Genomic DNA, 22,620 nt, shown 5'->3' with positions numbered 1-22,620 from the left:
GCAACTCATACTCTAGACTTTTCAATTTTCTGTTATTGGTAACATCAGTCTCCCGCTTTGAGATCTCAGTCACTAGTAATAATGATCATATTTGTTTCAAATTTTACCTCCTGGTCCTGAAAAACAAATCTAGCTTCAATCAGAATCTAACTAAAAATAATGAAGGGCAAAACTTTGTAAAACGTTCACAAAGCTTACCTGATATGCAGACCTTTTTAAAAAATTTTTTCCTAAGGAAGAAACAAGGAGGAAAGGAAATTGACCTTGAACAGGTACCTACAATGAGCTTAATGCTGTGCCAACCACTCTTTCAACAAAGTACCCATAATCCTTCCAATAATGCTTTGATAATTTTTATCATTTAATGAGAAAGCCAAGTCTCAGAGTTTAAGTCACCTTGCCAAGTATCACATAGCTAGTGAATCATGGTACTACTATCCAGATCTAACTTTTATTTCTCATCCTCTTGTGGCATATAAAACACAGATTCTAATCGTGAAAAATACCTTGTTTTTATTGAATTTATATATTGACTTGGTTTTTGCTAAATTTTCTTTTTAAAAATATGTATCAATCAAAACTGACTAAAGTAAATTCAGTTAGCAGTGACTGTAATTTTAAGTATTTGTGTCCCTCACTTGTTCTCCACTAGGAAGTAATGATGATGATGATGATGATGATGGTGATAACAGTTGACATTTATTGAATGATACACTGTGTAGGCACCCTGCCAATGACGTTATATGGATGCTTAATTTTTATTTTCATTTTTATCCTTTGATGCTGGCTCTTTTGATCAAGTGGAATATGAACATGAGGGCTGATAGGCTTTAGTCTTTAACTTTATTATCTGTTAAACAAAGATATGCTGTTATATGTTTATCAGCTAACACTTTTTTTTCGAAGGAGGGAAACTTGTAGCACTTACCAACTTCTATGGTATAAATATTCCCAATATGGCTAATTTCCAGCTATAACTATAATATCACTGGCTCACAGTAAACCTCAAAATTTAACAATCTGCTCTTAGGATCCTGCCTTAACTGGCTCTGCACCACACCTGAGATATGTACTATAATGAGTTATTAGGGAAATTTAATAATTTGCTTAGTGATTCAATATGCTAGGTGAGACAGAATATGCTTCAGTGTCATGTAGTTGGGTAATATTGGTGTGAACTGAGTTGGTTAGTCTTGGAGTGAACATTGGGAGACCTTTAGGGAGGTAGAAAGGGTGTCCCAGGTGCAGAGTCATGAGCCAGTGAGAGATGTTTAAGAGACAGTAAGATCATACTGACCTGGAATAGAGAATGACTTGGAAAGAAGAGTCTACTGAGAAGCCCATTCAACAGAAGAACATGTCATTTAGGATCTTAAATAGGTGGGAGGGTGAGACCTTCAGCTTCTCTAGTTGAACTGTGGATGAGGTAGTGATATCCACCCAGGGCAAGCCCCTCTGAGCATTGGCCTTTTATGTTTTCCTGTCAATCACTTTGCTCAGATTTGCAGCATCACTTTCAACCAAAATGTTCATTTTCACGGAGTTGCTTTTTATGCAGATGTGAATGATATACATTTGAAATTAAGACAAAAAGTTTTTAAAGATGCGCAGTGCCTCAAATTTCAAACAAAACAAATTCCTGTTTATTTTTTAAATGTGGTTTTAAAATTTTAAAGCCATCAGGACACAGAAAGTATAAATCATGTTAATATTATTATCCCATGGGTGTGCCACTTGAGCCATTGAAGTGGAAATAACCCATTTTCCTTTGTTGGAATTCTGTGTATCACACCGTGGTTTATTGGCTCTGAATATTCTGCAAGCAATAATGATGTGTAAGTTAAAACTGCAGCAACTATTATATTAACCTGGTCTTTGTTTTATGTAATAACAATGTCATGTATGTAGTAGTATTCATTTCAGCATTAGACAATACATCCATAGAACTAGCAACCCTGGCCTGGAAGTTGAATTTGATAAATCAGTATGCCATGGCATTACCTGAAGAGCAAACAGTCTGCACAGTATAAGAGATGATGCTTAAAAAAAAAAAAACAAAAAACCCACAAACACAGAATTAGACAAAAAAGCAATCATGGTTACAGATTTATGCTCTGGGAAAATGTGTCCCTGATTTTACCTAATTAAACTGTTATTTAATAACAAATATTAATTTTGAATTAGAGTTGTAGGTTATGCGAGATCCTGGGGAATGCAAGGTTCATGTTGTGACCACCACGTAGTTTTGTCAAGTGGCAGTGCTGTGCCTCATAGGGACCACTCTGTTACTCAGTAGGAATTTTGGAGCTTTCCCCCAGGTTGCCTCTCTGCCAAGGAGAAGCTAATAAATGTGTGGCTCTATAATCCTTGCATATAAAACTCAGATGTCTATTATGAAAATGTTCATGGACCGTGACCATTCATTGTCTTCCTAAGATATGTTTCTTGCATAGATCTTCTGATATAAAGTTGTCTGCAAAGTGCTAGGGAAGAGCTGGACTTCACACACAGTTTGCAAGCACCTGCTGTGAATCCAATGCTACTTCACCCAACTGTGCTTCATGCTGGGAGAGACCAGTAGACAGCAGGACATTGTAAGGAATCGTCCCTCCCTCTTTGAACTCCTGGCACTCTTAATTTTTAAAGGCGCATTGTTTTGGCTTGTTAAGAGCTATGAAAAAACGAAGAATTACCACTGCCCCAGACTGGGTGATAACCTCTTTGAGGACAAGGAACCATTCATGTGTACATCTTTTTATTTGATCCAGCATTTAGTATGGTGCCTACTCAAATACTGACTACCTGATTTTTTTTTCTATTACACATTATCCCCAACAGGATTGCTTACTGATACTTTTACTTTTTTACTTAAAAAATACTGATTTAATAAAAAATCCAGATGCAAGATTGATTATTATGAAACATTTTTTAGAGATTTAACCTCACTCACTAGCCATGCAGATTTATATAGACATCTAACCTATTTACAGATGGACCTGTTTACTCATTTGTAAAGTAAGGTGGTAAAGCTTAGTATTGTATGAGAGGCAAGTTGATCTCTAGAGATACCCTGTGGAGCTCCATCTGCTCAACATTTTTATGAGCCATGAGGATATGGAAGGCGTTCTAATAAACACCGCAGAGGATGTGGAGCTGGAAGGTGTGGATAATGTTGGAATGATAAAAGCAGAAGACAAAAAGATTGTGGCAGCTTGGAACAATGGGTTCAACATGCAAATTCTTCCTTTAAATATACAGCCTTTAATGTCAAGCCTTCTATAATGGTGTGAAATGATTAAGAACAAGACAGGAAGTTCTGTCTTGTCCTTAATAGTTTCAGAACAAGCATAAAAATAGCATCAATTGATAAGACTTGGAAAACTTACGCTACAAAGTCAAAGTGTAATAGGGCTTCAACAAAAACTTCACTTCTGTGAGGACATCAGATCAAGGGCATAGGATGTGACCAGATCAAGTTACTCTCTCTGAGACTCAGGTCTTCACCTCTAAAGTGCAGATGGTCATAACAGCCACAATTTTGTAACTATCTCCTATGAATCCTAAACACCTGCTAAGTGCTTTGCTTTGTTTATTTCAGTAATCTTCACAAAAGTTCTGTGAGAGATAAATGCTAAAAAAAAAAAAAGTCCATTTTATAGATGGAAAACTGAGGCTTAGATTGTGTAGGTAATTGCCCAATACCACACAGGTAGAGTTTGGACAAATATCCAGCTCCTTCTGACCTCAAAGCCTAAGCTATAACGTACTATTCTCCATCACATTTCTCCCTACTGTTTAAAGCATAGAAGGATAAATGTGACCGTACATTCCTGGCATATGGTGCCTTGTGTGCAAGAATAGAGTCAATGCTAATATTCTTCATTTGTGCTCATTCCTCTCTCCTTCCATCCTCCACTATGTGACAGAATTCCAACTGAGCATGTACCTCTGGGGATGATTCTGAGTCTTCAAGGGTAGAACCTTCTCACAGACAGGAGCAATCTTTGCATGGCTTCCCCTACCTAGCTTAACTCTACTTCCTACTTCAACACACATCATTTGCACCCAGCTCTGTCGGAGACTAGCTAATTATTCAACAACAGCAGCAATACTTACCTCTACATGTTCACATTCAGGGGTTGCTGAAAACATCTGTGAAGGGTTTGAATTTGTGTCACTGAATACATCCCATGGAGAAAGCTAAAACCTCTCTGCCAAAAGCCAGGTAAATAACCTCAAGAGAAAATAATTTGTTAATACTGTGTCAAAGATACAGTTTGAGTCATAGGCAGCATCAATGTCCCTACAAAGTAGACCTGCTTAACTTTGAGGAGTATAAACTCTGTTCTTTTAAGAATGTGTGGCACTACTTATTTCGGAGAATTGATGAGATTGGTTTCCTCAAAAGAGAGGGTAGTATCTGAGTGTCGGAAACAAACTTATCAGCTGCTAAATTCCAAAGAAGGCCAAAATCTCTCTTACTCCATCTCACCCTGTGGAGCTCCATCTGCTCCATCTGGTTTAAAAAAAAAAAAGTCCATTTTATAGATGGAAAACTGAGGCTTAGATTGTGTAGGTAATTGCCCAATACCACACAGGTAGAGTTTGGACAAATATCCAGCTCCTTCTGACCTCAAAGCCTAAGCTATAACGTACTATTCTCCATCACATTTCTCCCTACTGTTTAAAGCATAGAAGGATAAATGTGACCGTACATTCCTGGCATATGGTGCCTTGTGTGCAAGAATAGAGTCAATGCTAATATTCTTCATTTGTGCTCATTCCTCTCTCCTTCCATCCTCCACTATGTGACAGAATTCCAACTGAGCATGTACCTCTGGGGATGATTCTGAGTCTTCAAGGGTAGAACCTTCTCACAGACAGGAGCAATCTTTGCATGGCTTCCCCTACCTAGCTTAACTCTACTTCCTACTTCAACACACATCATTTGCACCCAGCTCTGTCGGAGACTAGCTAATTATTCAACAACAGCAGCAATACTTACCTCTACATGTTCACATTCAGGGGTTGCTGAAAACATCTGTGAAGGGTTTGAATTTGTGTCACTGAATACATCCCATGGAGAAAGCTAAAACCTCTCTGCCAAAAGCCAGGTAAATAACCTCAAGAGAAAATAATTTGTTAATACTGTGTCAAAGATACAGTTTGAGTCATAGGCAGCATCAATGTCCCTACAAAGTAGACCTGCTTAACTTTGAGGAGTATAAACTCTGTTCTTTTAAGAATGTGTGGCACTACTTATTTCGGAGAATTGATGAGATTGGTTTCCTCAAAAGAGAGGGTAGTATCTGAGTGTCGGAAACAAACTTATCAGCTGCTAAATTCCAAAGAAGGCCAAAATCTCTCTTACTCCATCTCACCCTGTGGAGCTCCATCTGCTCCATCTGGTTTAAAAAAAAAAAAGTCACAGTCACAGGTTTGTCCCAACTCCTACCTCCATAGCGTCTACCGCTAAGGGAAGGGTGCATGTGCTGAGGGTGTATCCAGGAGGGAACTGGTCACTATTGGAAACATCAGCAGAGCCAAACCCTCTTGACAAAATGACCTTCCTCCAACTGCAAGAGATTTGCCTGCACCAGTAGCTCCCAAGAGCTACTGGAATCAAACGTAGGGATAAATCAGAGTTTACATCCCTTGGAAGACTGAGTGCTACATGATTTCCCTGTCCAGAGGTTGAAAAAAAAATATTATTCCATACACGGAAAAAATTCCTATCTAATGCACATAAGGCAAATAATTTAAAAAAAAATAAACCAAAGTTGCAAACGAATGAAAAAGAAACTGTCTTTCTATATACCTTAAAAAGACTGGGAAAGAGCAAACTGTTAGCAAGGGTTTCCTCTGTGTTCAGAGATTGTAGGCAGTTTAAAATGGCTTTTCCTTATTTTTATTTTCCAGATTGTCTGCAATAAGAAAAAATTCTTTTATAGTCACAAAATAGAAATGTGTTTTTACAAATAAAGTCTGACAGTAATAAAACAAGCCGCTGTACTTATGCCTACAGAGGACCAAGGAAGTGGCCACAAGTGACACAATCACAATGGGCCTCTATGTATCCACTCTGACCCAGTGCTGCTTTTTGAGCAGGAACAAGCCTTCGCAAGGATGGCTGTGCTTGTGTGTGCGAAGTCACCTGTCAAAAGGCACTTAACAGTGAAGATTTCTTTCTCTCTTTTGGAATACTGTGGAGGCTGTCAAAGGCTGCTAAGGAAACCTATTAACATTTATTCTTTTTTTAAAAATAAATCATGACGATTTTTAAGGAAGAAGACTAGTAGGCTTTAAAGAAGAGATGCTAACATTTCACAGTGTACCTAGTTTGGATGTTGGTAGAGAAGTATCATTGAGATGCTGCTGCCGTTATAAATGAGTGAGATGAACCTCTCCCAAGAATGTATGTTGATGGAGCAGGACACTTGGTACTGTATTGCAGAAAACAAAGACCTTTTGTTGGGCAGCTCGTAGTCTGAGAAGTTAAACGTGAAGAAAATTGCATTAAAATCTGATAGTTGCTGTGTGGGATAACGGTTGGCACTTAGTTCACAGAGCACTGTGACTTATTTGATCCCTCAACCTGATGATCCCATTGACAGCTTACAACACAAGCACTTCCTAAGATTTTACAAATGATTTTTGAAATGTATTACCGCCATCCCATACAAACTTGAGGGGCCTGGAGTTATTACTATCCCCATTCTATAGCTGAGAAGAATGATACAAAGGCATTTAGTCCTTGGCCCCGAATGACCCAGCTGGTTAGCACTGAAAATAGGATATGAATTCAGGTTTTTCTCATTCTAGAGTCTACACTCGGTGCTATCTGCCTCCAGCTGAGAGAAGGGAAGTTTCTAGAGGAAAAGGGGGCTGTTCAAGGGCTTAGTATGCCTCCTCTCAAGGTCAGTCTGGTGAAGAAGAGCATAAACTTGAACCGGTCTTACTGTCTTTGACCCATACCTGTTCTGGAATGTTTGTAGTTTGGAGGAAGAAACAATGCATTTACTTCAGACTGAAATTGCCTGAAGGTTATTTTTAATTTTTGGTTTTTTTTATTTTTTATTCTTAGCTTTATTACATTTCTAAAACACACCAGACAGTTTAAAAAAAAAAGAACAAAAAAAGAGGGAAAGACAGAAAATCTAACTGTTGTTGTTTCCAATTCTAAATGAGAGTAAATCTTGCCATTGGCAGCTGATTAAGCACCTCCCAGATTCCTCTCTTGATGCATAGATGAGAAATCAATGTCCAGCAGGAATTCCTGATGATGTTCTTTATGGGTTTTTAGCACAAGTCCTCAGAGTGACCGTTCCTGCATTTGCTTCACTGACTTGATCATTGCCTGCTGTGGGACATCCAGGCTTCTCTGCACAGCATGCATGCAGCATGCCCAAATGCTGCTCTTACCTCAGCTCTGACTTCTCCCAGTGCATGCGGTAGACCCAGCAGTCTCTGTGGCTTTGCTTGTGCCCTTTGCAGATGTGTCCACATGGCCATGTAGCACCTATCTTTTTCAGTCCTTCACCATTATCACCTCTATTCCCCCAGGGAAGGTTTTCTAGTGGAAATTTTAAGTTTTGTTTGATTGCCTCCTTTTGCGAGATGTGGAAAGAACAGCAGGTATTACAAATGAGAGTATGGAGAATGTACTAATAAAATGATCACTGAGGTATTGCTGAATATGTTTGGGATGAGTGGGGAAGTATGCTTCGATTTATAACTTGATGTGAAAGGCAGATCATCTTATTCTAGTTAGTATAACCTAGCCTTAAGATTTTCTTTTTTTTTTTTTTTCTTTCTGAGATGAAATCTCAGTCTATCACCGAGGCTGGAATACAGTAGCACAGTCTCGGCTCACTGCAACCTCCGCCTCCTGTGTTCGAGCGATTCTCGTGCCTCAGCCTTCTGAGTAGCTGGGATTATAGGTGCACACCACCATGCCCGGCTAATTTTTGTATTTTTGGTGGAGATGGGGTTTCATCATGTTAACCAGGCTGGTCTAGAACTCCTGACCTCAAGTGGTCCATCCACCTCAGCCTCCCAAAGTGCTGGGATTACAGGTATGAGCCACCATGCCCAACTCAAGAACTTTTTTGATATCTACATTATTTTTTCAGCTATATTTTCTTAGGTTTGTACATTAAACTCAATAATTGAAGTTCCATAAACTTAAAGCAGATTCTAAGAAGAAACAAGATCTAAAAAAATGAAGAAAAATAAAATCCCTGCTTCTGATGCAAGAATAGTCTTAGGAAGAAGGAATGAATGTCTCCTCCAAATATAGATTTGGGTTAGTTTTTCTTTACATTTGTTTTTATAGGGCATGGTGTTAAGTATATAATCTGATTTGTAGCCATGCATGTGATGAAACCAATTAAAATATGTCGTCCTTAATTTTTCTTGTTAAGGGTTTCTATGGATTGGGGGCATAAACTACTAAGGGTATCTATGCAAACAGATTATATAACACTAACTCACATTGCAATATCATTTTTTTCCCATTCTCTTTCCATATTTCTAATTGCTTTAAGGGGCAAGACTCTGATGCTAATATTTGTTTAACAACTTTAAGACTCAATCTGTTTGTAGCCAAGAGAGCCAGCCTCAAGCTCTCTTCAGTGAGCAAAACACTTGACTGTAAATTGATAAAGTTTATTTATTCTCATTTTTAAATAATTACCCATTGTGGCCTTTGATACTGGTTTTCCACTTCTAACAGTGATGTAAAGTTTCCTTTTGAAAACATTTGTGGCGATTTGTGAGGTGAATTAAAGAAAAATATTGAGCCAATAGTATAGTTGCTTAATAGATGTGGCAAAAATTGGACAGTGGTTCATGAGTGGATAAAGTTTGGACTGGTCTAGGAAAGGTAGGGATTGTTCATTTAATCATTTCCCGTATTATCCCTGAAAATCCCCCTCCTTGGACATCTCAAAGCACATGTCTTATACACCATTCCCGAGAATTCTATTTTGCTGTCTTGCACATTAATTACACACACATGTACATGCTCATTGAGAACAGAAATTGTCTTTTCCTTGACTGTCTCATCCACTCAGGATCCATTAGCCACCTAGAAGGTACTTTCAGAGGCAGAACTAAGCCCTCTCATCTCTAGACTCTCCCTCCCTGGCCATGCTTCATTGTCACTCAATGCCATGCTCTTATGCCATCTTGAACTAGGTAAGAAGGACGATGAAAACTTTCAGCACACTGACTTCTATGTAGGGTGGAGTTCTGAGTCTGTTTGACCCAGGGCAACACTGAAAATAGAGATGCTATAGTAGAGAGAGTTGGGTCCAGTTCAATCCAAATTGGCAGAATTGATAGTTGCTGTAGATAGACCAGGGGACGACAGTTTCTTGTGACAGTTGAGTACACCTATAAAATAAGTCCATGTTAAAAAAGTGTGATGTTGAATAGTACTAGGATGGGATGAATCATGAAGTTGTACATTTGCCACCAAAGGTTAAGTGATTAGTCAGTTTATTGACACTTGCCTCTACTTTATATTAAAATTGTATCCTCTGGGTCTTGAATAATTTTTTAGTAAAATTATTGATCAACGTCAGATATAAACCAGAATCTTGGACTCATAGAATCAGAACTGGATAAATACTCAATGATAATCCCATTGATTTTCTGTATTAATGGGCAGGAATAAAAAGGCCCAGCAATGTGAAGTGACCCATCTTGTATCACACAACTCGTTGTCAGCAGCAGTAGTGGCAAAACTTGAACTGGGGACTCTCCTCCCAACATATTTTTCTTCTACCCTTACATTGTTTCTTATTACACAGGTCACTATGTTTTAGTACATTTCTGCTTCGATTTATTTTAATTTGTTTAAAATTCAATGTATCTTTATCTTACTTACAGTATGTAATCTAGCAATTTGCTACTCTAAGGATGGTCTTCAGATCTGTCAGAATCAATATTGCCTGGAAGATTTTTTTAAACTGCAGAATCTTGATCTGTACCCCAGACCTTCTGAATCAGAATCTGCATTTTTTTTTTTACAAGATCTCCAGATGATTTGTATCATATTAAATGTTGAAAAGTACTTTAAACTTATTTCCTGTAAGTCAAAATAGTGTTCTGGACTGAATGAGAAAGGTGGGCAATCTTTAGCTCCATGGTTCTCCAATGTTATTGTACGTAAGATAAATGAGGGTAAATATGAAGTGTAGATTGCTGAGTATAACGTTCCCACAGATTCTATTTCAGACCCAGAATGAACACAGATGGAATGATTTTAACGAAGTGTACAAGTGGTTTTGATGCAAGTCATCTTTGAAAACTTTGTTTTTACTCCTTCTTAGTTGGGTGTTTATAAATGACTTCACTATTGCTTTGAAATGAATGCCTGGAACACATTTATAACAGTTATCAAGACTAGAATGGACCTTTAAGATTCTGGGACAAATGCCTGGAACAATTAGATTAATAAAACATGGTATGTAAAATGTTCTGGATAATGTTCCTGTTCCTGGTAGAGTATCATTGTACTTCCCCAAAGAAGTTGAGAGGCTATATAGGCTATATAAACCTAGCTGAAACTACATAAATGGGAATTTATGTAGTCAGAGATAGCTTTGAGCTGGCTGGGTCCAGTTCAAGATTCTCAGGACACTCTTCTTCCAATCATCCCCCAGTTCTGCTGCTCTATGTTGTTTTCCTTTCTCTTCTACTGAAGAGATGTGTTTTCATTTAAGTGGAAAAGAAGACTGCAAACACAATCACCAGTTTCACATTTTTCAGTCTTTTTTTTTTTTTTTTTTTTTTTTTTTTTGAGATGGAGTCTCCTGCTGCTTCCCAGGCTGGAGTGCAATGGTACTATCTTGGCTCACTGCAACCTCCACTTCCTGGGTTGCAACCTTCACTTCCTGGGTTCAAGCGACTCTCCTGCCTCAGCCTCCAGAATAGCTGGGATTACAAGTGCCCACCACCACACCTGGCTAATTTTATTATTCTTCTTATTATTTTTTATTTTTAGTAGAGATGGAGTTTTGCCATGTTGGCCAGGCTGGTCTCAAACTCCTGACCTCAGGTGATTCACCCATCTCTGCCCTCCAAAGTGCTGGGATTACAGGTGTGAGCCACCGCACCTGACCTTCAGTCTTCATCAGCTCTGATTCAAAACACAAATCCTGGGGAATGTTTCTGATTAGCCTTCCTTGGATCACATGTTTATTTCTGGACTTCAAAGGCCAGAGAAAACGTGCACTATTATGGTCCATGCCATACCACGTGTGGCAAGTCCGATGCTTGGAAGCCCTAACCAGAACTATGTATTTTCTGAATTGAAAGAAGCAATAGGTAGAAAAATAAAAGATGCCATCAAAACTTGAAATAGCATCAGTGCTTTGGAAACAACCTAAGTGTACACTAGCAAGTGAATCAGACAAGGATGATATGTACCTGGGTTGGAATGTTCTTCAGATGTTAGAACTGATGGCTATGAAGAAGGTGTGATAAAGTAAGTTTTAAAAATTTTGATATCGTTTAAAATGAGAAAAACAGATCTCAAAATTATGTTCACTGTGATGTAATAGAAATGTGTATGCCAGCGGGGTGTGGTGGCTCACGCCTGTAATCCCAGCATTTTGGGAAGCCGAGGCAGACAGATTACTTGAGACCAGGAGTTTGAGACCAGCCTGGCCAACATGGTGAAACCCTGTCTCTACTAAAATTACAAAAAATTAAATGGGCATGGTGGTATATGCCTGTAATCCCAGCTACTTGGGAGAATGAGGCATGAGAGTCGCTTGAATCTGGGAGATGGAGGTTGCAGTGAGCCGAGATCATGCCACTGCACTCCAGCCTGGCAACAGAGTGAGAGAGACTGTCTAAAAAAAAAAAAAAAGAGTGTTTTTTCTGGGCTTGATTTCATGGTTTTCATGATCTAAGTTAGGATTGCTGCATCTTTTGACTGCCACTACAGAGGAGGTAAGAAAGTGCCCATAATTGATGAAAGAAATGAGCCAAGTTCATGGAAGCATAGACCATCATAATTCATGTTGTTAACTCTTATAAGGCAAGTTGTTTCATATTGATAGACATGAGTAGATTTACAGCAGCCTTGTTCATCACTTTCAATGCATGTTGTCCTAAGTACCAGCATTTATATTGAAGATAGAGAGTCTGTGGATAGACTGGAGATGGTGGTATTTTCCCCAGTTAGTCGGATAGTCCCTGTTGACTTGATGGTCCTGCAAAATACGGTTCTATATCCTCTATGGCAACTGGCAGTTTTGTTTCATACTAAGTAAATAGAACTACTTACTTTGTCTAGAGACTGCTTTCTTCAAGCTGCAAACAGAAGCCTTTTATGTCTCAGGAAATCCAAGTCCTACTTTTACCAGCCCACTGAATAACTGTGTGATCTTGGGGCTGGATCTACAACCTCACAGTGTTTGTCTCTGCTGTGTTTAAAAAAGAGAGTCAAGGTACAGATTCATGGCTTGTGAGATCCCTTTCAGCCTTAATATTCCATGAATCTACAAAATCTATGAATATGCACTGATTTTCCTGGAGCTGTACAACATATGGTGCATATCCAGGGCATTGTTACAGCATGCTTACTGGCTTTTCCACAATGGGTCTTAGAGTGGCAGTGACTCCATGTCTATATTTCACACTATGATTAGATTGTAAGGGCACAAATCCAATCCTGGTCAATAAACGTTGGGCTGAGTTTAGCTTGCAATCCACTCTGACCTCTGAATTCTTCTCCAACCTGACCCATTTACTCAAAACTGGTCATCCTCCACCTTTGCTCATTGTGATTTGCAACATGCAGTCTATTTTAGTGTATCTGGGAAGCATCATTTTTCCTTATTATTCAACATTACTTTTAATTCCATTCTTTTTATCTAAGCCAATACTTACAAAAATAGTGAAGGACTGGGTTTTTGGTTGTTTTTGTTTCAATTTTCCATCTCTTATGGACCTATACTTATGAAATCTTTCATTTGGATGTTGTAGCAGTGCCAAATTGCTATAAATCTTTCTAAATGCTTCCTCTCAATTTTGTATATTTTCTACATAATGCGTGGATCTGTTTTTGGATTCTCTAATTCTATTCCGTTGGTCTATTTGTCTGTCTGTACTGATATCACACTGTCTTCATTACTTTCATTTTATTATGAGGCTTAAGATCTGCTAAGACAAGCTCCCTCTCCTCCTAGCCAAGCTTTCTCAGGAGTAATCAGTTTTTTCTTGTTTTTGTCTTATCTATGTAAAATGTGGAATTAGCATGTCAAGTTTCACAAAGAACCTTGATATGATTTACACTGGAATTTATCAATTTGAGGAGAGTTTTGATTTTCTTAAATGTTTTCTTATCTATAAACATAGTTAATTTTCTAGTTAGTGAAACTTCCATGAAGTTTTATTTTTTCTTTTAAAAAGTCCTTGCATGTATGTTGTTTATTCTTAGGTCACTTATAATTTTATTGCTATTACAAATGCTATATTTATAAAAATTGTTAGAAAATACACTAATCTTGTGGAAATTTAATGAGTTTGCAATTGATTTTGGTAAATTAATTTTGTATCCAACTCTGCCCAATTCATCTTCAAATAAAACAACTTTTCCCTAGGTGCTTTGTTCTTCATATAGTTGTAATTTGTGAATAATAACAATCTGTTTCTTTCCAATCTTGGTATTTAAATTTATTTTCTTACTGCAAGTGTGTTAAAATACTGTTGTAGTGTTGGGTGGTGACTCTTGCCTGTAATCCCAGCACTTTGAGAGACTGAGGTACAAGTATTGCTTGAGTCCAGGAGTTCAAGAACAGACTGGATAACACAGTGAGACCCCATCTCTATTTTTAAATAAATAAATTTGTATTAGTTGTCTAGAGCCACCATTGACAATTTTGCCTCTATCTTTACATAACCTTCTCATTCTCTGTCTTCTTGTTTTCTGATAAGGATGCCAGTCATTGGATTTAGCGACCAATCCAAATCCTGGATGATTCCATCTTGAGATCCTTAACTAATTAACTAATCACATCTACAAAGACCCTATTTCTAAATAAGGCCACGTTCTGAGGTTCTGGGTAGACATACATTTTAGGAGATATTATTCAGTACACTTACCAAGAAGAACTTAAGGTGAAAAATAAGAGGGTTTGCAGTGGGCGTACTTATCTAACTTATAAATCTTATATTTTTATGTTTTTTGTTTTTGTTGTTGACGGGACCATCACAGGTCACTGGAGCCTCAGCCTCCCAGGCTGAATCCATCTTCTTGCCTCAGCATCCCAAGCAGCTGGAGCAACAGGCACATACCACCATATCCAGCTAATTTTTGCAATTTTTTTGTAGAGATGGGGTCTCCCTCTGTTGTCCAGGCTGGTCTTGAATTCTTGGACCCAAGCAGTCTTCCTGCATCTGCCTCCTGAAGTGCTGACATTATAGGTATGAGCCACTGCACCAGGCTTAGTCATACATCTTAAGAGAATGCTTTTACTATTCTACAGTTAGCATAGTTTGTGGATTCTAAGAAACATGATTTTGCCCATTTCAACAACTCTGAAGAGTATCTTAAGAATTCTCATCAGAGATTACCACAGTTTAATTGGGAGCATTTTTTTTCTTTCTTTGTTGTATGTTTTATAAGTGGTACTTTAGATTTAATATAATACAGTTAGTTTTTCTGTAAATTTAGTATATCAAGAAGTCCCCTTCTGTATTTCTTCTTCTTTTTTTTTTATACTTTATGTTCTAGGGTACATGTGCACAATGTGTGGCTTTGTTACATATGTATACATGTGCCATGTTGGTGTGCTGCACCATTAACTCATCATTGACATTAGGTATATCTCCTAACGCTGTCCCTCCCCTCTCCCCCTACCCCACAACAGGCCCTGGTGAGTGATGTTCCCCTTTCTATATCCAAGTGTTCTCATTGTTCAATTCCCACCTATGAGTAAGAACATGCAGTGTTTGGTTTTCTGTTCTTGTGATACTTTGCTGAGAATGATGGTTTCCAGCTTCATCCATGTCCCTACAAAGGACATGAACTCATCCTTTTTTATGGCTGCATAGTATTCCATGGTGTATATGTGCCACATTTTCTTAATCCAGTCTGTCACTGATGGACATTTGAGTTGGTTCCAAGTCTTTGCTATTGTGAATAATGTCACAATAAACATACATGTGCTTGTGACTCTATAGCAGCATGATTTATAATCCTTTGAGTATATACCCAGTAATGGGATGGCTGGGTCAAATGGTATTGCTAGTTCTAGATCCTTGAGGAATCGCCACACTGTTTTCCACAATGGTTGAACTAGTTTACAGTCCCACCAACAGTGTAAAAGTGTTCCTGTTTCTCCACATCCTCTCCAGCACCTGTTGTTTCCTGACATTTTAATGATCAGTATTCTAACTGGTGTGAGATGGTATCTCATTGTGGTTTTGATTTGCATTTCTCTGATGACCAGTGATGATGAGCATTTTTTCATGTGTCTATTGGCTGCATAAATGTCTTCTTTTGAGAGGTGTCTGTTCATACCCTTTGCCCACTTTTTGATGGAGTTGTTTGATTTTTCCTTGTAAATTTGTTTGAGTTCTTTGTAGGTTCTGGATATTAGCCCTTTGTCTGATGAGCAGATTGCAAAAATTTTCTCCCATTCTGTAGGTTGCCTGTTCACTCTGATGGTAGTTTATTTTGCTGTGCAGAAACTCTTTAGTTTAAATAGATCCCATTGGTCAATTTTGGCTTTTGTTGCCATTGCTTTTGGTGTTTTAGACATGAAGTCCTTGCCCATGCCTATGTCCTGAATGGTACTACCTAGGTTTTCTTCTACGGTTTTTATGGTTTTAGATCTAACATTTAAGTCCAATCCATCTTGAATTAATTTTTGTATAAGGTGTAAGGAAGTGATCCAGTTTCAGCTTTCTACTTAGGGCTAGCCAGTTTTCCCAGCAACATTTATTAAATAGGGAATCCTTTCCCCATTTCTTGTTTTGTCAGGTTTGTCAAAGATCAGATGGTTGTAGATGTGTGGTGTTATTTCTGAGGGCTCTGTTCCGTTCCATTGGTCTATATCTCTGTTTTAGTACCAGTACCATGCTGTTTTGGTTACTGTAACCTTGCAGTATAGTTTGAAGTCAGGTAGCGTGATGCCTCTAGCTTTGTTCTTTTGGCTTAGCATTGTCTTGGCAATGTGAGCCCTTTTTGGTTCCACATGAACTTTAAAGTGGTTTTTTCCAATTCTGTGAAGAAAGTTATTGGTAGATTAATGGGGATAGCATTCAATCTATAAATCACCTTGGGCAGTATGGCCATTTTCACAATATTGATTCTTCCTATCCATGAGCATGGAATTTTCTTCCATTTGTTTGTGTCCTCTTTTATTTCATTGAGCAGTGGTTTGTAGTTCTCCTTGAAGAGGTCCTTCACATCCCTTGTAAGTTGGATTCCTAGGTAGTTTATTCTCTCTGAAGCAATTGTGAATGGGAGTTCATTCATGATTTGGTTCTCTGCTTGTCTGTTTTTGGTGTATAAGAATGCTTGTGACTTTTGCACATTGATTTTGTATCCTGAGCCTTTTCTGAAGTTGCTTATCAGCTTAAGGAGATTTTGGACTGAGACGATGGGGTTTTCTAAATACACAGTCATGTCATCTGCTAACAGGGACAATTTGACTTCCTCTTTTCCTAATTGAATACCCTTTATTTCTTTCTCTTGCCTGATTGCCCTGGCCCGAACTTCCAACACTATGTTGAATAGGAGTGGTGAGAGAGGGCATCCCTGTCTCATGCCAGTTTTCAAGGGGAATGCTTTCATTTTTTGCCCATTCAGTATGATCTTGGCTGTAGGTTTGTCATAAATAGCTCTGATTATTTTGAGATATGTTCCATCAATACTGAATTTATTGAGAGTTTTTATCGAAGGACTGTTGAATTTTGTCAAAGGCCTTTTCTGCATCTATTGAGATAATCATGGGGTTTTTGTCTTTGGTTCTGTTTATATGCTGGATTACGTTTATTGATTTGTGTAAGTTGAACCAGCCTTGCATCCTAGGGATAAAGCCCACTTGATCATGGTGGATACGCTTTTTGATGTGCTGTTGGATTCGGTTTGCCAGTATTTTATCGAGGATTTTTGCATCAATGTTCATCAGGGATATTGGTCTAAAAGTCTCTTTTTTTGTTGTATCTCTGCCAGGCTTTGGTATCAGGATGACGTTGGCCTCATAAAATGAGTTCGGGAGGATTCCCTCTTTTTCTATTGATTGGAATAGTTTCAGAAGGAATGGTACCAGCTCCTCCTTGTACCTCTGGTAGAATTCAGCTGTGAATCCATCTGGTCCTGGACTTTTTTTGGTTGGTAAGCTATTAATTATTGCCTCAATTTCGGAGCCTGTTTTTGGTTTTTTCAGGGATTCAACTTCTTCTTGGTTTAGTCTTGGGAGAGTGTATGTTTCCAGGAATTCATCCATTTCTTCTAGATTTTCTAGTTTATTTGCATAGAGGTGTTTATGGTATTCTCTGATGGTCATTTGTATTTCTGTGGGGTTGGTGGTGATATCCCCTTTATCATTTTTTATTGTATCTGTTTGATTCTTCTCTCTTTTCTTCTTTATTAGTCTTGCTAGTGGTCTATCAATTTTGTTGATCTTTTCAAAAAACAGCTCCTGGATTCATTGATTTTTTGAAGTTTTTTTTGTGTATCTTCTTCAGTTCTGCTCTGATCTTAGTTATTTCTTGCCTTCTGCTAGCTTTTGAATGTGTTTGCTCTTGCTTCTCTAGTTCTTCTAATTGTGATGTTAGGGTGTCAATTTTAGATCTTTCCTGCTTTCTCTTGTGGGCATTTAGTGCTATAAATTTCCCTCTACACACTGCTTTAAATGTGTCCCAGAGATTCTGGTATATTGTATCTTTGTTCTCATTGGTTTCAAAGAACATCTTTATTTCTGCCTTCATTTCGTTATGTACCCAGTAGTCATTCAGGAGCAGGTTGTTCAGTTTCCATGTAGTTGAGCGATTTTGATTGAGTTTCTTAATCCTGAGTTCTAGTTTGATTACACTGTGGTCTGAGAGATAGTTTGTTATAATTTCTGTTCTTTTACATTTGCTGAGGAGTGCTTTACTTCCGACTATGTGGTCAGTTTTGGAGTGTGATGTGGTGCTTAGAAGAATGTATATTCTGTTGATTTGGGGTGGAGAGTTCTGTAGATGTCTATTAAGTCCGCTTGGTGCAGAGTTGAGTTCAATTCCTGGATATCCTTGTTAACTTTCTGTCTTGTTGATCTGTCTAATGTTGACAGTGGGGTGTTAAAGTCTCCCATTATTATTGTGTGGGAATCTAAGTCTCTTTGTAGTCTCTAAGGACTTGCTTTATGAATCTGGGTGCTGTATTGGGTCCATATATATTTAGGATAGTTAGCCCTTCTTTTTGAATTGATCCCTTTACCATTATGTAATGGCCTTCTTTGTCTCTTTTGATCTTTGTTGGTTTAACGTCTGTTTTATCAGAGACTAGGATTGCAACCCCTGCCTTTTTTTGTTTTCTATTTGCTTGGTAGATCTTCCTCCATCCCTTTATTTTGAGCCTATGTATGTCTCTGCATGTGAGATGGGTCTCCTGAATACAGCAAACTGATGGGTCTTGACTCTTTATCCAGTTTGCCAGTCTGTGTCTTTTAATTGGAGCATTTAGCCCATTTATATTTAAGGTTAATATTGTTATGTGTGAACTTGATCCTGTCATTATGATGTTAGCTGGCTATTTTACTCGTTATTTGATGCAGTTTCTTCCTAGCATCGATGGTCTTTCCAATTTGGCATGTTTTTGCAGTGGCTGGTATCGGTTGTTCCTTTCCATGTTTAGTGGTTCCTTCAGGAGTTCTTGTAGGGCAGGCCTGGTGGTGATAAAATCACTCAGCATTTGCTTGTCTGTAAAGGATTTTATTTCTCCTTGACTTATGATACTTAGTTTGGCTGGATATGAAATTCTGGGTTGAACATTTTTTTCTTTAAGAATGTTGAATATTGGCCCCCACTGTCTTCTGCCGAGCGATCCACTATTAGTCTGATGGGCTTCCTTTTGTGGGTAACCCGAGCTTTCTCTCTGGCTGCCCTTCACATTTTTTCCTTCATTTCAACTTTGGTGAATCTGATAAATATGTGTCTTGGAGTTGCTCTTCTCGAGGATTATCTTTGTGGCGTTCTCTGTATTTCCTGAATTTGAATGTTGGCCTGCCTTGCTAGTTGGGGAAGTTCTCCTGGATGATATCCTGCAGAGTGTTTTCCAACTTGGTTCCATTCACTCCATCACTTTCAGGTACACCAATCAGACATAGATTTGGTCTTTTCACATAGTCCCATATTTCTTAGAGGCTTTGTTCATTTTTTTTTACACCTTTTTCTCTAAACTTCTCTTCTTGCTTCATTTCATTCATTTGATCTTCAATCACTGATACCCTTTCTTCCAGTTGATCGAGTCAGTTACTGAAGCTTGTGCATTTGTCATGTACTTGTCATGGTTTTCGTCTCTATCAGGTCATTTAAGGACTTCTCTACATTGGTTATTGTAATTAGCCATTTGTCAAATCTTTTTTCAAGGTTTTTAGTTTCTTTGCTCTGGGTTCATACTTCCTCCTTTAACTTGGAGAAGTTTGATCATCTGAAATCTCCTTCTTTTAACTCGTCAAAATCATTCTCCATCCAGCTTTGTTCCATTGCTAGGGAGGAGCTACATTTCTTTGGAGGGGGAGAGGTGCTCTGAGGTTTAGGATTTTCAGCTTTTCTGCACTGCTTTTTCCCCATCTTTGTGGTTTTTTCTACCTTTGGTGTTTGATGATGGTGACGTACAGATGGGGTTTTGGTGTGGATGTCCTTTCTGTTTGTTAGTTTTCCTTCTAACAGTCAGGACCTCAGCTGCAGGTCTGTTGGAGTTTGCTTGAAGCCCACTCCAGACCCTGTTTGCCTAGGTATCAGCAGCGGAGGCTGCAGAAGAGTGAATATTGCTGAACAGCAAATGTTGCTGACTGATCATTCTTCTGGAAGCTTCGTCTCAGAGGTGCACCCAGCCATGTGAGGTGTGAGGTGTCAGTCTGCCCCTAGTGGAGAATGTTTCCCAGATAGGCTACTCGGGGGTCAGGGACCCATTTGAGCAGGCAGTCTATCTGATCTCAGATCTCAAACTGCATGCTGGGAGAACCACTACTCTCTTCAAAGCTGCCAGACAGGGAAATTTACATCTGCAGAGGTGTCTGCTGTCTTTTGTTTGGCTATGCCCTGTCTCCAGAGGTGGAGTCTACAGAGGCAGGCAGGCTTCCTTGAGCTGGGGTGGGCTCCACCCAGTTTAAGCTTCCTGACTGCTTTGTTTACCTACTTAAGCCTCAGCAATGGTGGGCACCCCTCCCCCAGCCTTGCTGCTGCCTTGCCGTTAGCTCTCAGACTGCTGTGCTAGCAATGAGGGAGGCTCCATGGGCGTGGGACCCTCCGAGCCAGGTGCAGGATATAATCTCCTGGTGTGCCATTTGCTAAGACCCTTGGTAAAGCACAGTATTAGGTTGGGAGAGACCCCATTTTTCAGGTGTTGTGTGTCAAGGTTTCCTTGCCTAGGAAAGGGAATTCCCTTCCCCCTTGTGCTTCCTGGGTGAGGCGATGCCTTGCCCTGCTTCAGCTCTTGCTTGTTGGGTTGCACCCACTGTCCTGCACCCACTGTCCGACATGCCCCAGTGAGATGAACCCAGTACCTCAGCCGGAAATGCAGAAATCACCTGTCTTGTGTGTCACTCACGTTGGGAGCTGGAGGCTGGAGCTGTTCCTATTCAGCCATCTTGGTGCCACCTCCAAATCCTGTTATTTCTTTTAATAATTTTTTCTGTTTTGTTTTCCCTTTTAATCATGAGTAGATGTTGAGTTTTACTGAATGTTTTTCTCTTCTCCTTTTGAGGTTATGTGATTTTTCTTCCTTGGTTTGTTAATAGAGTAAAATTCATTAGTAAACATTTTGATTTTAAACTAGCTTTGCATTCCTTTGGCAAGCCCCACTTGGTTGTAATGTATCACTTTTTTTTTTTTTTTTCTCCAGGACAGAGTCTTGCTCGTCCAGGCTGGAGTATAGTGGGGTGATCTTGGCTCACTGCAACTTCTGCCTCCTGGGTTTTAAGTAGTTCTCCTGCCTCAGCTTCTGGAATAGCTGGGATTACAGGTGCACACCACCATGCCCAGCTGATTTTTGTATTTTTAGTAGAGATGGGGTTTCACCATGTTGACTGGGCTGGTCTCGAACTCCTGAACTCGTGATCTGCCTGCCTTGGCCTCCCAAAATGCTGGGATTACAAGCGTGAGCCACTGTGCTCAGCCCATATTACTTTTTCATAGGCATTGTTGGCTTCTTTCTTGCCAATTAAAAAAGAACTTTGCAACATGTTCCTGAATGATATTGGCTTATACTTTTTCTTCATCTTGTTATTAATGACTGATTTTGCCATCAAGATCATACTACTAAAAATAATTGATAGGATTTTCCCTTTTTATTCTTTGAAAAGTTTTGTATAGCATTGAGATTATTGATCTATTGACTTTCATTAGAACTTGCCTATGAAACAATCCGAGCCTGTGCATGCGTGTGTGTGTGTGTGTGTGTGTGTAGTGAAGATGTTTAAATATTTGCTCAATTTTTGTAACAGATGAAGAACTGTTGAGATTTTGTTTTCCTTTTTAATTTCGTTTTGTTAAATAGATTTTGTCTTTTTTTTTGTTTTCAAATTTGCTAACATTGAATTGGTCATAGGACTTCTATAAGATTCCTGCTGTGTCTCTAGTGATGCCTTTTTGGTGGTTCTTGATTTAGTTGTTCATTTTAATTCATTTATTTACTTTTCAGGACAGTTTAACTTTTGTTTGTCTGCTACTTCATATCTTAACTGACTCCACGAAGGTTTAGCTCATTGGTATTACCTCCTCCTTTTTCATTCTGTTTTATTTTTAGTTATGCTAATAGCTACTTGTATAATTTTAAATAATATAAATATTTACGTTTTTAGTTTTTGTTCTTTCACCTTTTGAGAGGGGTGATTTGAGACAATAATACTTTTTTATGTCCTTCACGTAGCTACTTACAAGTTAGTTGTCCAGTCCACCAACAATAACTGTCTGTGTTCCCTTATATTTTGTCTCTTTTAAAAGCACTCCAGATACAGCTAATGTGCAATGAAGGTTTCTACTTATTCAGAAGCAGGTTAAATAGAATCTCATTTTCAGCAATTTACTAGTTGTATGTCATAGATTGAGTTTCACCCCTTCAGGCTGTTTCCTCATCTGTAAAATGAGAATACAGCTAGTTTTACATGTTTCTTGTAAGACTAAAATTAGGTGACAATTACCATACCCTGCATAGAGTAGGTGCTCAGAAAATGTTATTCCTCTACCTACTATGATGTAATTTCTGCTATTACAGCATGCTGACATTTGTTTGACAGTAAAAATTGATCATGTACATTTTTTAACAGTACTTATTTTGTAAGTAATCTAATTAAATTTGTAGGAGTGGGTAAAGAGGTCTTTTCTCTGCCTGTGCATATATATTTTATGTAGCAAAGAAAAAATTGTCAAAAATCTAAATAGCTCTAT

Source organism: Trachypithecus francoisi, unplaced genomic scaffold, assembly GCF_009764315.1.
Source record: "Trachypithecus francoisi isolate TF-2019V2 unplaced genomic scaffold, Tfra_2.0 Lachesis_group0, whole genome shotgun sequence".
In the NCBI taxonomy this organism is placed as follows: Eukaryota; Metazoa; Chordata; class Mammalia; order Primates; family Cercopithecidae; genus Trachypithecus; species Trachypithecus francoisi.
Note: the sequence above shows the minus strand (reverse complement) of the source record.